Source organism: Columba livia, chromosome 2, assembly GCF_036013475.1.
Source record: "Columba livia isolate bColLiv1 breed racing homer chromosome 2, bColLiv1.pat.W.v2, whole genome shotgun sequence".
Classification (NCBI taxonomy): Eukaryota; Metazoa; Chordata; class Aves; order Columbiformes; family Columbidae; genus Columba; species Columba livia.
The window spans coordinates 50833706-50848911 of NC_088603.1; the positions used below are offsets into that span (position 1 = coordinate 50833706).

At 40.4% G+C, this 15206-nt stretch overlaps 1 protein-coding gene across 11 annotated transcripts in view; it reads right to left on the reverse strand.

Moving 5' to 3' along the window:
* The window catches only part of ELMO1 (engulfment and cell motility 1), a 315282-nt gene that overhangs the window by 70805 nt on the left and 229271 nt on the right, over window positions 1–15206 (reverse strand). The gene's annotated exons all lie outside the window — the stretch shown is intronic.

A 15206-nucleotide genomic window follows, 5' to 3' on the forward strand; every position in this document is an offset into this window, starting at 1 on the left:
TTTAAAAAGAAGAGAAATCTCATGGAAACAGCAATAAGAAAATACAGGCTGAGTTTAAGTACTAAACCGGAGTTGGACATCTTCATTGATACCCAGAAATTCTGCTGAAGTACAGGTGTCACAATATTACCAACTTGCACTAATTGAATAAAGATGAGTTAAAAACTTAGAAAGGGCCACAGTCTGGATAGTACCCGAAGGTTCTTCTTGCACTTAAAATACAAAAAAACAACTGAAAGAAGGCCATCCCTTTAATTTATGCACTGTGTTAATATTTAGGTTGCACAGATCTAATTGCTGACTGCCATAGGAGCCATTGTATGACCTCGGACACATCATTTAATCCTCCCATGCATTTATTCATTTATTTTACTCCCCAGCATAGAAGAGTGGCAACTACTACATCTAAGAGAGTGGACAGGAGAAGCTAATGCTACAGGTAGCATTGTATGATACTGTCATGTGCTCATTCATGGGCCTTGCTCGCATGCTCAGGGTTTAAATCAATGCCACTTTGGGGCCAGAGAACAAGATCTACTAGGGCAACTGAAAATGTTGTGTATGTTTGCTCCCGCCTGCATTACCTTACAAAATTCATCTAAGGAATGTGATTTTCAGCTATGAGATGACTTCATTTAAGAAATTAAATCCTGAGATAAGCAGTCCCCTTAATCTATACTATGGAACATTATACAGGCTATTTTGTTCTCCACATAGATCTACATGGCTTAAAGGCCATTAGGAAATGTTGTGTCCTGAAGCATGCAACAAGACAGATGGAATAGAAGTTTAATGGTCTCCTCTGCTCTAGCGTCTATTACTGAGTTCCAGGGATGGGACCTGGATGACCTAAGTGGCCATTTTCAGTTAATGTTCATTAGTCTTCTCCTTTCTTTTGCCTGATTTAAAAGGAAAAAAAAAAAAAGGAGGGGTGGGGAAAAAGCTGATTGCAGCCTTCAGCATACTTATGTGATTAGGGTAATGAGGAAGATACCATTTTATAAAACAGTTCACAGATTCTTTCTTTCCAATTTCAGAATGCAGCTGATTTCAACCTCCCAGCTGGCAAAGAGGGGACTCCTCACTGTAAGTACTCTGCTTAATCTGGGGACTTCTCAATCAGACACAGCTGAATTAGTGGCATGATTATAGGCCTTGGTCAAGTGTCGCAATGCAAGATGATTTATATCAGCATTCTCTAGAATCAGTGCAAAATAAATTCAACGTAAGTACAGACTTTGAAAGAAGTCTTTTTTAGGACACCACTCTTTCCTTTGACAGCTGGTGGCCAAGTAATTAAACATTTACAACAGCAAAGGACCAGCACACAGCGTGGCTGTTAGAAACATCACTGATATGTGTTAAGTACCTCCCGTAAATTCGTTTTTGGTGTTCACAGGTTGGTTTTGGCCATAAGGAAAACTTAACGTTTCTCAAATTTAAGTACAATGGTGCTTCTCAATACCTCTGGAGAGTTCCAAGTTGTCAGAAGCCACCCATTGTTGTCCGTGACAAAAGAACAAAACAAACTGTCTCTGCTGTTACTGAACATCAAAATGAAATGCTCATGCTAACATGGATGTGCCAAGGCTCATGATTTGTGAAGGAACAAACTAATACACACAGGCTACTTTAAACACAGCTTAAACCCCAATCACAGACAATTTAGAGGGTTAAAGAAGAAAAAGAGGAGAGGAAGAGTGGATTTGGCTGGCTCCACTTAGTTTTCATGTCACTGAGGTAAAGGAGCCAAATGCTTTCTTGCTCTGCTCTCATGAGGGCAACTTCCCCTTCTCTCAATGCTGTTTTGCTTTTGATGCCTTGCAGTAAAGCACCAACCCCCCTTGTGGCCACTATGTGGTACCTGCACGTTGAGATGATAGAAAGAAGGATGTGGAAATAAAAGATAAACCAATGTAGAAGTGTGTCAAAGGAAGAAAAGAAAGAGGAAAGTTACTGCAATCAAAATTCGCTGATCACAGGGTGATTTTGGACTGGATTCCAATCTGTCTCTCACACTGGATAAAGCCAGATTTTGGACCCCAACCTGGTACTATTATAATAGACAGTGACGTATTTAAATGTTAAGAGAAAAGCATCTGTTTTGAAACCTTGTAAAAAAATCTATATACACAGGAACTGGGACAGCCATTTCAGTCTATCTACCCTAGATCAAATTCCAGATGACCACATGGTTTAATACCATGCGTTCACCTCCAGCAAACAAGCCTCTGCCTTACTGGCCAACTTAAGCAACACCTACAGCTCCAGAAACACAAGCAACAGCCTGTAGGAATCCAAATTGTCCATCACATCATAAACGTTGCCCACATTGTCTCTATCAGAGAGTGATCAGCTTCATTAAGTTCCCCTCATTAGCGGCATTTTTCACTGTGCCTCTGCACAGGCATGGAGAGACTGAGAGAGGCCGAGCACTGGAACCTCCTTTATTCTGCTCAGGAGAGCGTATAAGCCTGGGGAATGGAGAGGGTGTTTTTAATTAATCCAACATAAGCAAAACTGCCTGAAAACATAGTGAAGAATAGAGGCTCAGCCTTTGGTAGGTCAAACCCAAGGGCTAAATTTGTACCCTGGGGCAGCTTCATTATCCTCAGCTGAGCTGCACAAGGGATTAATTTAACCCTCAGGAAAGGGTCAAGAGAAACTAGGAGAGGAACAGAACTACTCATTAATAAGCGCTATAAGGATACATGTTCATAGAGTTTAGTTCGAATTCCTCCTTTCAGTTGCTGTTTTTAGAGCAAGTGGGTACATATAGTAACATTACCATTTCTATTCTGCTCCCTCTGCTGTTGTCAGAGCCCTTTCTTCTATATATTCTTCTATTATGTATTCTCAAATGACTTTTAATTTAAATAATTTATAGTCTCAAAACCTGTAAGATCTAGTTAAGTACTCTGAGTCTTGTTCACCTGTCTACCTGAATTTTTTATTTTGCTTTCTTTTAACAAATACTTAAAATGTATCTGTAAGCTGGAGAACAATTTTTCTAATTTTTTATTTTTTTTTTTTAAATAAAGCTGCTTTCTGTTTTATAGCTAATTGTTTCAGTTGTGGGCTGCAAGCAGTGTTCCTATTCCAGAAAGAAAATGCTGTCAGGTTCTAAATGTGATTGTGTACCTTACATGCAAAATTGTGCAGTAGCTCATTATTGTATCAGCTGCCACTACTATGCTAGAAAGAGGAAGAAAGGGAGTGTAGAGCCAAAGCTTTAACAGCAGAACCATCCTAGGGTTCAGCAGTTTTTATACTTGGTGGCACATTTTTGGTAGCTGATATTTCCAATATTTTCTTTCTTTAATATAATTGTTATTTGTTCAACACAGTGAAGATGCTACACGGTCTTTTATTTGTTTTGATGAACTGAAGCATTCCAATGTAAGTGGAAGCACTGGAAAATATAAGTGATAGAGAAATTACTCAAATACTTTTTCCAACCCCAGAAACAATGTGAAAAAGACCTCTGTAACAGACACCTAATAAAGGTGACCTACCTACTGTCTCCAAAAGAATTAATATGATTTGTACTCTCTCTATTCTTCCCTCTTTCTCCTTTTCTTGATGGTTCCCTTATTCCTTCCTCCCTAAGAAGCCAACCTGAAAGTCTTCCCATGATGCAGCAGGCCTACATCTTGTTCTGAGAAAGGATACATGCACAAGTGAAGGACACATTGGCTCTGGTCATGGTATGGGACCACCCCAATATGTAACAGTGAAGCAGCCCATTACCTTCAGCTTTTACTTGACCCAACGTTGCTCAGCTGACAAAACTGGCATCACCAGTCTAGTCTAAACCTTAATAGTGCCCAGCTATGGGCTGTCATATATTTTTACATGCATTATAAACTGTGTTTATTCACATTTTAGCTCTTTCAGACCCAAATTTGGCTCTAACACTGAAAAAAAAAAAAAGTTTTGAAGAAAGATAGAGCTCATTTGGACCCAGTGAGCCACAAATAAATTTAAATGAACATCACGAACAATTTCAGGGCTAGCACATTGCACTAGCTATTCTTGCTTCTCTACAGAATCACTTTTGTTAAAGGAAATTTCACATTTCCTTTAAGAAACTAGATTCGTAGTGCTTTAGTTACAAAAGTGTCCTTGGTTAATAAAATAGGTTTATATCTGTAAACTTTATTGCAGGTCCTTTTCAAGGAAATCTCAGCCCTACAGGCTCAAGTCTATTTTTGCTTGCTCTGAACCACAGCATTGAATCTTCAGTATATTTTATACCTGCAACATCCCATTAAGTCAGGACAGTGTTACTGCTCACGTGTGTCAGAGGCTGGGGAGCAAGAGCGAAGTTCTCTTGCTTGGTTCAAGGTGGCTCAACAACGCCGTGGTGGATGGAGGAACTGAAGAAGACTTTGTCAGTCTGACTTAGTCACCACCCACACCACGAGACGATCAGTGCTTTCTCCCCTGCTGCCTCTCAGAGACAGCACGCCTGCCAAATACAAAGAACACCTTATTGTTCAAGGTTGGTCTTGCTATTTCCATCTAGATACAGCATGATGTTCTCTCTTCCCTTCACAACACTGACTGCCAGCTACAACAAACCTTGGTTTACAGTTCTGCTTTTCACATTGTTAATTCTTTACCCTCAAATGCTGCAAGGACTTGCACCTTTCCTCACTTGGGATTTGCTGAGTACTTTTTGGCCATCATTCTACTCTGGTAACACGCAGAGTGAGTAACTTTGACTTCACCTTTCCAGAGCTTTAGAGACAAGTCCCTTTACTAGTTTTCCTGTTTTTAAGTAAGTATACTGAACATCTCCAGAAGACATGACTTTCTTGCCACTCTCTGTGATAAAAGAGAGCAGAGGTTATATAACCCATATGTTAATTTAGTATATACCCAATAGGAAGCGAGCCTGCCAGCCAGTATCATGTGTGTGTCTGCAGCTTATTCCTGTTTATAGGTAGCTACTGAAAGAAGATCAGTTTGGCCAATATAGAATTTATAATGCCTCTCCAATAGTAAGCTGGAGCTAACCTGAGTGCCCACTGGTGTCAATGAAAAGCTACTGAAAGGCATCTATAAACATCTACAGTATAGCTCCAGATACTCACACTGTTGAAAACAGGAGCACTGGTTTTATAGCATTATCCTGGTATTTATGCTTCTAAATTCCTCTATCTTAGGAACGATTTTCTAAAATAAAACTGAAAGAAAAATAAGGTGAAATGATTTAGTATTAAAAGAGATACACCTAATTCTGAAGGTTCATTAACAGCATTTGCGGTGAGGGGTGTACTTCGCACTGTGATATACTTAAGAACTGGCTTCCTTTTTCTTTCTAATAGCAATCTAGAACACGTAGGTCAGGACAGCTAAGGTGTCAGCTCATGCTGACATTTCAACAGCATCGTAGATGGTTACCATGAAGCATTCTCTCTTTCTTATCTTGTGGCAAGGCAAGCCTTACTAAAGCAAAGCACTTATGGAAACGGTGGAGTTCCAGATCAAGTGAGCAAACCAAACAGCCTGTACAGGAAAGCTTTTTTTCACAATGCTAACTGAAGTTTTGCTAGAGGTGGGATTCCTAAGCAAGGATCATTTTCATCATTACTGCAGTAATGGCATCCTCAAAAGACCCAAAGGGAAGAATGACAGCTAAGCATTACGATGAAACCAACTACTAGACCAGCAAAACTCATTTAAAAGAAAATCCAACAACACTTAACTGGCTGCTAGGTTAAACTACTTTCTATTTCCAGACGAGAAGGTCCAGTTTGGCCCTTAATGAGACCAACACAACTGACTACAGGGGGTTTGGATTATCGCGTTTAGAAATCAGTGGTTAAGGATCCTGAATTACCACAGGATTAAGGGCAGAGCAGGCAGAATCTCTCTCAAGCGATCAAAGGCTGCTGTCAAACACACACAGTTTAATCTTCCTCTCTATCAAACCTGAAAGTATCAATAAAACAGTAGAACTCTGTTGTTTTTCTTCCTTTTCAAACTCATACCAAAAAGCTTTTCACAGGTAAAATATTTTCAGAATGCAACTCCTCCTCAAGACTCATACTAACAAGAAAATAACTTGAATGGTAGGTAACATCTTTAGGCTGTTGTACAGCCTTGTTTCACTTGCATATTTGTCAGTATGATATATGTATTAATTTAGGCACTTCTTTTTTGAAGATGCCTTTAAGTCTGCCTAGGATACCAGCAAAATAAAAATAACCTGGAAATACAGAGATCTGCATATTCTGCAGAAATTTACATTTGTAGTGATGAGCCAGTGAATTGTATTAGTAAGAAGTCTTCTAGGACTACAGGGCAAGCCAAAAGTGAAGTATTCCTAGATTATTTATAACATCTATGCACACAGAGCAAACCATTCTTCTTACACGAGCAACACCAAGCATCCTGGTTATCTCCTCCTACTTCATAAAACTGGACTTTCCAGTAATTTCCAATTATTGGGTTCTTGCTTACTAGTGTCGTATACATTTAAAAAAAAAAAAAAAAGAAAAGCTTCTGTCCTCAAGACCAAGGGACTCAACTTTCCTAAGAAATCTCATCTACTTTTCAAAGTAGCACAAATTGTGTTCAGATAGCATTTATATATTGGAACAATCCCACTGACATGCATAAAATGGCTCCTGTGATTAGTTCTGCTTAGGACAACTGAGAACTACAGAAATTGTTATTAAGCAACTGGCTCCTAGATATAAATTAAATGCACTTAGGTTAATAAACTTCTCACAAACACAGAGAAAACTGAAGAAAACTAAATTGTAAAAACTGTAACTAGAACTTTTTTTTTTTTTTTTTTAATATATACAATAATGTAGCAGCTTCCTTTCTGGACATTATATCAAGACTTGTGCCAGTCCACTGCAGAGTTCAAATAAATGTAAAATGTTACAGCCAGAATTAAAGAGGTAAGCATTCGCAGCTGGGTTCGATTATCAACCTACTTTGGTCTAAAATGCACACGTCTACTTCTGCTGAGTCAATGTGGTTTTAAGAACAGTGAATTCTTTTTTTTTTTTAAACATCCCCTACGTCTTTAAGGCTGTTAGGGTTAGCATGGACTATTTATAGACATCAATGAAAAGGAAAAAGTCTTACTCTGACCTCCTACTGATTGCTGCAGGTAAGAGGAGCTTGCAGGTTTTTCAGCAAAATCTCTGCCATCTCTGGATGAAACTGGAATTATCAACAGGGGACAATTGCACATCAGCAAGATAAATCAGTGCTATTACAGAATGACTTGGAATGATGAAACAATGTGATTGACTGTGCTGCTGGACTGTAGCAGCCAACTTGGGTACAAGTACTTTATTTCTCTTCCTTTCTCCCTGCATCCTGGGAGCAAAGCAAGTAACAAGCTGTTATCTCTGATGAAACAAACATTCTTTTTTATATATCAGTAATCAAAATTGTTTCTTGTTTTGCGAGTGACTCACATAGAATTCTTTGACACCTTTCATTTTCTTTAGGAGGAGGCACCTTTTGACTTACTTTGCAGTGCAATTTGACTACTTCGCTGCAGAAGACACCCCCTTGATTCTGGGGACCAGCCTGACACTGATGGGAGATTTAGCACTTGTTCCAACACAACCAAGGTTCTACCTTTTGCACTGGTGTTCCTTCGAAGCAGCTCCTGAGGTTGGACCCTGAACTCAATGTTCACAGAAGCAATGAATACTGCTGAGGTAACTGGAATTGCACAGCGGGACCGCTGTGCTCTGCACCGAAACCCCCGCACCACCCACTGCACTCACCATTCACAGGTGCTCTGTGGCATCAGCCACAGACAGATGCTCCAAATGGGCTGTGGCATCAGAGAGGCACCATCCCCTCATTAGGTCACACAGTTTGCCAGCACTGATGATGCAGAGGCAATGATGGGGACACCAGATCAAGGGCATGATCTGAAAGGATCTGGATGCAGGCCCAGGTGTTTGTCTGTGCAGGAGATCATGATGAAACGTACACATTTCTTCACAATCTCAAGAACTACACACTGTGAGTATTTTTTTGGCAGCCCACTATTGCAAGCTGCAACAACCTCTGGGATTTTGGTGCAACAAAAGATTTAAATCATAGCTTGGGCAAACCTCTGGAACAAGCAGCTACCACACTCTGGTGTTAAAGTTTAAACATCATATAATTAGCTGTGGGGTTTTCCTATACTTTTCACATTACAAATCTCTCATGTATCTCTAACTGAAAAGAATCAGTTTCATTCTATTAGCAATACCAAACAACACTTAATGGAATTAGAAAGGTGACTCTTTCCTTCTTGGTTGAAACCTGACAGCAAAGTGCTTTATAATCCAAAAAATCTGACACATATCCAGCAATTGTTTGTCATACCAAATTGATGATAAATGCTAATGCTCAGATCTGTATGCCTGACACACTTGATATTTGCTCCACCAAAGACATTATTGGTTTGAAGTTTCTATCGTATACCTCAAATATATAATAAAAATTCAAAGCCCTGAAATTCGCTCGGCTAGAACCTTTAGCAGTGAAAACTGTTATTGGGATTGGTGCAAAGTTCAGCCTTGAGTAGAGGCCAATGACTTTCAAATGATGAAAATCCTGCATGCAAAGGTGGGATGATACATAATTTCATGCATGAACAAGCAGAACTTAGTCTGAGATTCACTTATACCTTTTCTGTACCATTAGAAATGAACATAATTCCATTTGCAATTGAAAGTGGGACTTAAGACATTCTAAGCATAACCCCAAAGTGTTGTGTTGCTGTTTGAGATAGGGTGTTAATTTGAACAGGTGATTTTAAAAGGTAAGTTTGGAAGTGAGAACAAAGAAATTTATTTGTGAAACACCAGTGAATAGACTTTCCACTCTTCTATCAAAATTTTAACTGGGTTATAATAGCATTTAAAGGCAGAAAAATTCAAGACCAACTGTTAACATATAAATGTAATCCAACTTCTCACTGCAGTTACAAAGCACCAGAGGTATTTCTAACTCAAGCCCTTGCCTATTTACTCTATGCACCAAAGCAGCTTAGTGGTGTAAAAGTGAAAGGTTTCATGGGCATCATATACCTCTTTGCAGCTGTAGCTGTTTCAAAGCATGACCTCGAGAGCTTGAACAGATAATAGTCTCACATCAGGGAGGCTCCCCTTTTTGAAAGCTGAGCAGAGCTTCTGTCAGCCAAATGGCTTAATTCCATTCTACAAAAGGTGAGTATGGGGAGGCGGAGAGGAAAATCATAGAATCACAGAATCATTTTGGTTGGAAGAGACCCTCAAGACCATGGAGTTCACCTGTTAACCTAACACTGTCACAAAACTATGTCCCTAAGAACCTCATCTTTTAAGCACCTCCAGGGATGGTGACTCAACCACTTCCCTGGGCACTTCTCCCTGTTGAAAGAAGAGATCAACACCCTCCATGCTACAACCTCCTTTCAGGTAGTTGCAGACAGCAATAAGGTTTCCCTTCAGCCTCCTTTTCTCCAGGCTAAACAGCCCCAGTTCCCTCAGCTGCTCCTCATAAGACTTGTGCTCCAGACCCCTCACCAGCTTCGTTGCCCTTCTCTGAACTCGCTCCGGTACCTCGATGTCTTTCTTGTAGCGAGGGGGCGCAGAGAGAGTCAGGAAACAAGACTGTTGATCCATTGTCCTTCCCTTTCCTGTGGCTAGTGTCACAGGTACATTCTAAGCCCTTGTGTTAAATACAAGGACCATTAATTAGTTTTCTTGCAGAGGAAGGTTCTTCCAGCCACAACATTCCTCAGGATCATGCTGATTTACCAGATGCAGAGGTGATAACCTTGTGGAGGTGACACAAACTGGGACATGTTTCCCTTGGAGAGGGTTCAGGGCAGTAGCTCCTGCATACTCTGGCACATCCCCACTAGCTCAAAGCCAAGGGCTCAGCTGTGGCTTGTTGTGCTGAGGCAAGGGCACAACACAGCAAAAAGCACACCCTTGGCTCCCCTCTGCCTTATGATGTATCTACAGGGAGGGCAAACGGGCTCTGCAAAGTCACACTGCTGCTTTCACACAGGACAGCAGGAAACATAGCCAGGTGAACAGAGCTCCATTTCCCGCTCTGCAGACACTTTCTGGGACAGTCACGACATCTCTTTGTGAGTATTCACTGAAGCAGGAATAAATCTATGAGATTTACACTTTTGCCAGAGAAGGCTGGAAACTGGGAAAGACACCACACCTTAATGAGGGGCTCCAAAGGCAGCATTAAATTCACCATCCTTTGCAATGGCATCTGCTAGGCACCAGGCAGAAAACCCCCTCTAAAGTTAGAACCTTATTAACTTTCATAGCAAAACGCTTGCAGGGCTATATTTGTAGGAATCTAGAAAATCTATTTTTGTTTATGTCTTCAAGTCTGTTTAATTACCTTGGTGAGGCTAACAAATAAAGAAACGTTCTGCTGCTTCTAAACACAAGAGCTGCAGCTAATCCTGAAGGTCTTCCTTTCACTTCCAAGATCCGTGGGTGCATGTCTTCTATAAATGTGAACTCATTCAAATCTTTTCACCATTTTCCCCATTTTTTTAAGATATCCATTTAATTCCCACAAGTGTCAGAATACAGTGACAGCTTTGATCTTATTGGAGATAACCATATGTGGATAGATTCTTTTTCTTGAAATGCAAACTGGGAGAGGTCAAGTCAGAAGGTTACATGTATTTGAAAACCTCGTGTAAAAGAGAATGCCTTTCTGTGGCTTGGATGTGAATCTTGAAACACCTAGCCATGAAAGGCGCTTTCTGTCTCACGAGGTTCCAAGACTTAAGAAAATTGATGTTCAAAGTAAAGGGAAGACTAAGAGAGTCGGGTTTGTAGCTATGGAAAAAGCACTTTCTTTGCCACTTCAAAAGCACTGATAAAAGCAGTCCACCAATTCAGGATAAGAGTATGTTATTTGATGTATTAATTTGACAGTGTGCTAGCATTAACAGGAAGATCTCCTTTTTCACCCCATTACAAGTTTGATTTGTGCACGAAAGAGGAGTTTAAAGCACCCAACTACAGCTAATCTAAGTACTAGTTTATATGAAGGTCATCTGTGTCCTCTGAGGTCTGACATTCACGTTTCTTTGAAACCACTAAACTCTTAAGTAGTGAAACCTGCCAGAATTCACGTGAAGTCCACAAAAAACCGGAATCTATGCCTCAGAGACTTTTCAAAATGCTGCAGATTTATTGCAGTACATATGGGTTCTGCAAGTTACTGATACCAAGGGTGCCTAACTCAGCTCATATTTTCATTTTCGGAGTGAATGTCATGACCTTACTATATTGGATCTTTATTTAATTTAGGTGAGGTATGTACACGGATGATGCTACACTGGGAAGAGTAAGTACAGAAGACAAAATACTGCGTGGTTACATGGCCTCTGATACTGGATAAAGAAATAAAACTTGAGCCTCCCTAATACAAAGCCAATCTTTCTTCCCATCATGTGTCTCCTCATGGGGGGACATTCCTAAGAAGGGCTGTAGGTTCTAATGATGGGGGATGTGGGGTGAGTGTGCTTGTTTTTCTTAACCAAGGAGCAAAGCATCTGGAGTGAAAGAACACAGGGCAGAACAGAAGGAATTTTCCTCCACTAGTGCTGGGGAGTACCCAGGTGCTTCAAGAGAACTACCAGTGATACCATCTCAAGAGAAAGTGAGTTAATAAAAAATTCTGCTTGTAGCCATCACTGCTGCTGTGTCCACTTTTCCAAAGGAGCAGCAGGTGGAGCAGGATAATAATTTATTACCATATTCTAGTTCTCTGGGAGATACCAAGTCAAAATGTATAAAGACATCTAGAATTTCTTGCTTTTACAGTTTAGCAATTAAGAGCAGTAAAAAGTGGTAGTTTCTGGTTGCGTGTTTGGTTTTTTTTTTGAGAGACAAAATAAATGAGCACCATAAAAGTAGCACACCAAAACAGGTGCAGGCATTTTTCCAGGGGCCTGTGCTGGGCTTAACTGTAATTGCAAATGATAACGTAAGTGAGGTAGTGACACGTGATTCCTCTTTATGAGACCACTCTTGAACTCCTGCCAAAAATCCCTCTGTACGCCACTTAGTGCTTCAAGACAATGGAAGAATAATGACAGGCCTGTAGAATCTGCTGGAATTGACAGTTCTTATTGTTCCAAAAACTTTTTGTGATGCACGGGAGTTTTCAGATTAGCACTGCACAATGTTGAACAAAACGAGTGTCAAGCAAATCAATGGGCTTTTCACGATTCACTCGTCTTTGTTTTACTGTTGTTCCATTTTTATTCTGTGCTTGGCATTGCTTTGTAGTGTGCACTTGCCATTTGAGACACGAGCATGCATGTACTGAACAGGGAGAGAGAGCGTTCTGTGACTTGGCGTGATGTTCTATGTAAGCCAAGTCCTAGCATGGAGTAGCTTTTCCTAAAAATGTTTTCTAACAGATGCAAAAATAAGGAACTGTTCTCATTTGAGCTGTTTTTCTCATCTGGAGTTGCAACTGTCTCTGCAATTCATTTGGATGTAAACACACCAGAGACACCTAAAGAAGAGTACTTGTTTTGTAGTTTGCATAAAAGTTGTACCTAATTACTTAAATAATGGGGTGAAAACAAAAACACAACTGAGGCAAAACAGAAGACTGGTGGCTCTAGCATCTGTTTACCTAGAACACGAGTGACCACAATGTTTCTGCTGAAATTGAAGAAGGGTTACAATCCAGAGAAAGAATGAAATATTCAAATGTAGTATTTCTGGATACATATAAAGCCTCCCCCTTTTGAGTTTCTGCTCTAGGCTTCCAGTGTAGATTAACATACGAGATTGAGGCTCTGCAAGCAGACGAAGGATAACATATCAAGTTTACAGTCCAAGGAAACAAGTCAAAACCCATGGGATGCCCATTCCACTCAGGTTTTCAATATTACTGCTGCTGAGGCAAACAGAGAGGAAAATTAACCTGCTGCCTTTGTAAAAATCTTGCACTTCCAAGAAAAATGTAAGCATAAGAGCAAAGTTCTGATCAAGGCCGGGTGGCTTCTCGTGTCAGTCAATGGAGGTATGCCAATTTGGTCTGGCACCAAGCATTTTAGAAGACATATGAGCCCATCAAACCGAGTGTTTTCCAATGCAACCAATTAAAGCTACCCCAAGATAGCATTTTGCAGCTTCTGCATCCTCCCAACTGCTGCCAGCACGCCACAGCTCTCACCAAAGCCTACTCACTCCTCTGTTGCTGGAACTCTCACAGCCTGGGAATCTGAAATGCCTCTCCCACGTAGATCATCCCCAAGCACTAACGACAAGCAACTGTTCTCTGCGCCATCAGGTCAAAACCCTAATGCAAGCGTGCCTTGCACTGCAACACACATTTCTGCTCCTACCTGAGGCACCACTGTGGTTTGCAGCCCTCAGACAGGCTGATCCAGTGCACTATCCAAAGCTTAGCAGTTACAGCCCATCTCTCTCCCTCCCTGTCCCCCCGCCCTTTTATCTGCTAATGCACAGGGATAGACAAGCAAACAAATCCCTTCAAACAAGGTTATGGGAGATACAGGAACTCTATCAGTCACATAGTATTTGCCTAATGCTAGTGACTAAACTTGAGAGGTTTATGTTGTTTGAACTATATCCCTGGAGTCCTAACAAGAACTAAAATATTGTCTTAAGAGTTGCAGTGACCTTAAAAGATAATATTCTCTCATCAGAAAATAAAGCAGAAAGTAATAAATATAGAATTTAAAACCCCCAAAGGTGCAATGGAGCTTCATTTTGATGTATCCCAAAGGTGTTAAAAATGACCAGCCTGGAGCCAGGAACAAACCATGCCCAAGTGTGCAAGAGTTCAAGTGCTCCCTCAGCTTTTTATGGAATATCTCAGCCTAGATCAAAGCATCTACCTCCAAGATGGGGAATGGGCACATCTCTTTGCTTAGACTGTCTTATGTGATGGGATTTTCAGCTACATCTAGTGCTAAGTAAATACAAATAAATGATACAAGCCCCTAGGGAAAGTGACATAGCAGCTAAATATCTGCTTCATTTCAAAAATTTAATTCTTGACACTTGCAGTATTTATTTTTGTTTAGTAGTGATGCAATAAGAGCTAACAGTTATCTTCTTCTTTTTTTTTTTTTTTTGCCTAGATTAGGAAAATTATGTTATTTTTAAGCCCAATACTATAGGATACCTGGGGCCATAATTTCAATAAAAGGCAACTCAAACATCCCTGGGAAACACAGGGAAAAGCAACTTATTTCTGTCTTAGAAAAGGCAATAATTCAAGCTAATGAGGGGTTCATCTGCATTTGTGATACATCAGGTTAAACACTCAAAAGTACACGGAAGAGCTTAATACAGCGGTCATCAACACACACTATCACTGTATTGATGTACTGAAGTACATATTCTGTATTTTTCCCATTTATTTTGATCAAAGAGTTCTTGAAAACAGTGACAATTCTTTTCAGCATTAACTCTGAGGCGACGCTGACTGCTTTAACTGAAGGGATAAGCTCCACAGACACACCTTCCTGCCACAACTTGCAAAGCAGCATCTCAAAAGCAAAGCTGACCAGTCAAACCATATTTAAAAAAAAAATCACACCCTCAGCCTGAGATTCCCAGGCAGCAATGAGAGTTCCCAGCAGCTCCCAACACTGGGAAAGGAAGTTGTGTGTTTAGTTCTAAAATGAACACAAGACACCAAAAACGGATCCCTAAAAAGCAGCCAGCTTCATATGATGTTTGCATCTAGTTTGGTTAGTATAAAATTCCTGATACGCATAACTAGCTCAGGCAACAGAGTGAAATTACAGAGAGGTTTTTCTATATCTTTTTGTTTCTATTTCTGTCCTTTCTCCTATGTATTTTCATAAACCAGTTAAGATGACTACAGCCTCTGAGAGGGTTAAGCAGAGTCACTCACAAGCTCTGTGCAGCGAAGCTCCCAGTCTAACAGCAAATAACTGATAAAACATGAACAATGCTGAACCGAATTCATGGCTCGTGTAACTCAAGTAACCCCAGAGGGTTATGGAAGGACAGATTTGCACACCATCACCCCCCCCCCCCGACTTCTAAATATACCATTTCTGCTTTACAGAACCAAAAGCAGGGTCCTGACACGCAAGAGAATCAACTTCTAACTCACGCCCCGCAACGTTGATAAAGGAAACTCTCCACACTTTTCATGTACTCACCTGTTTCATCAACAAA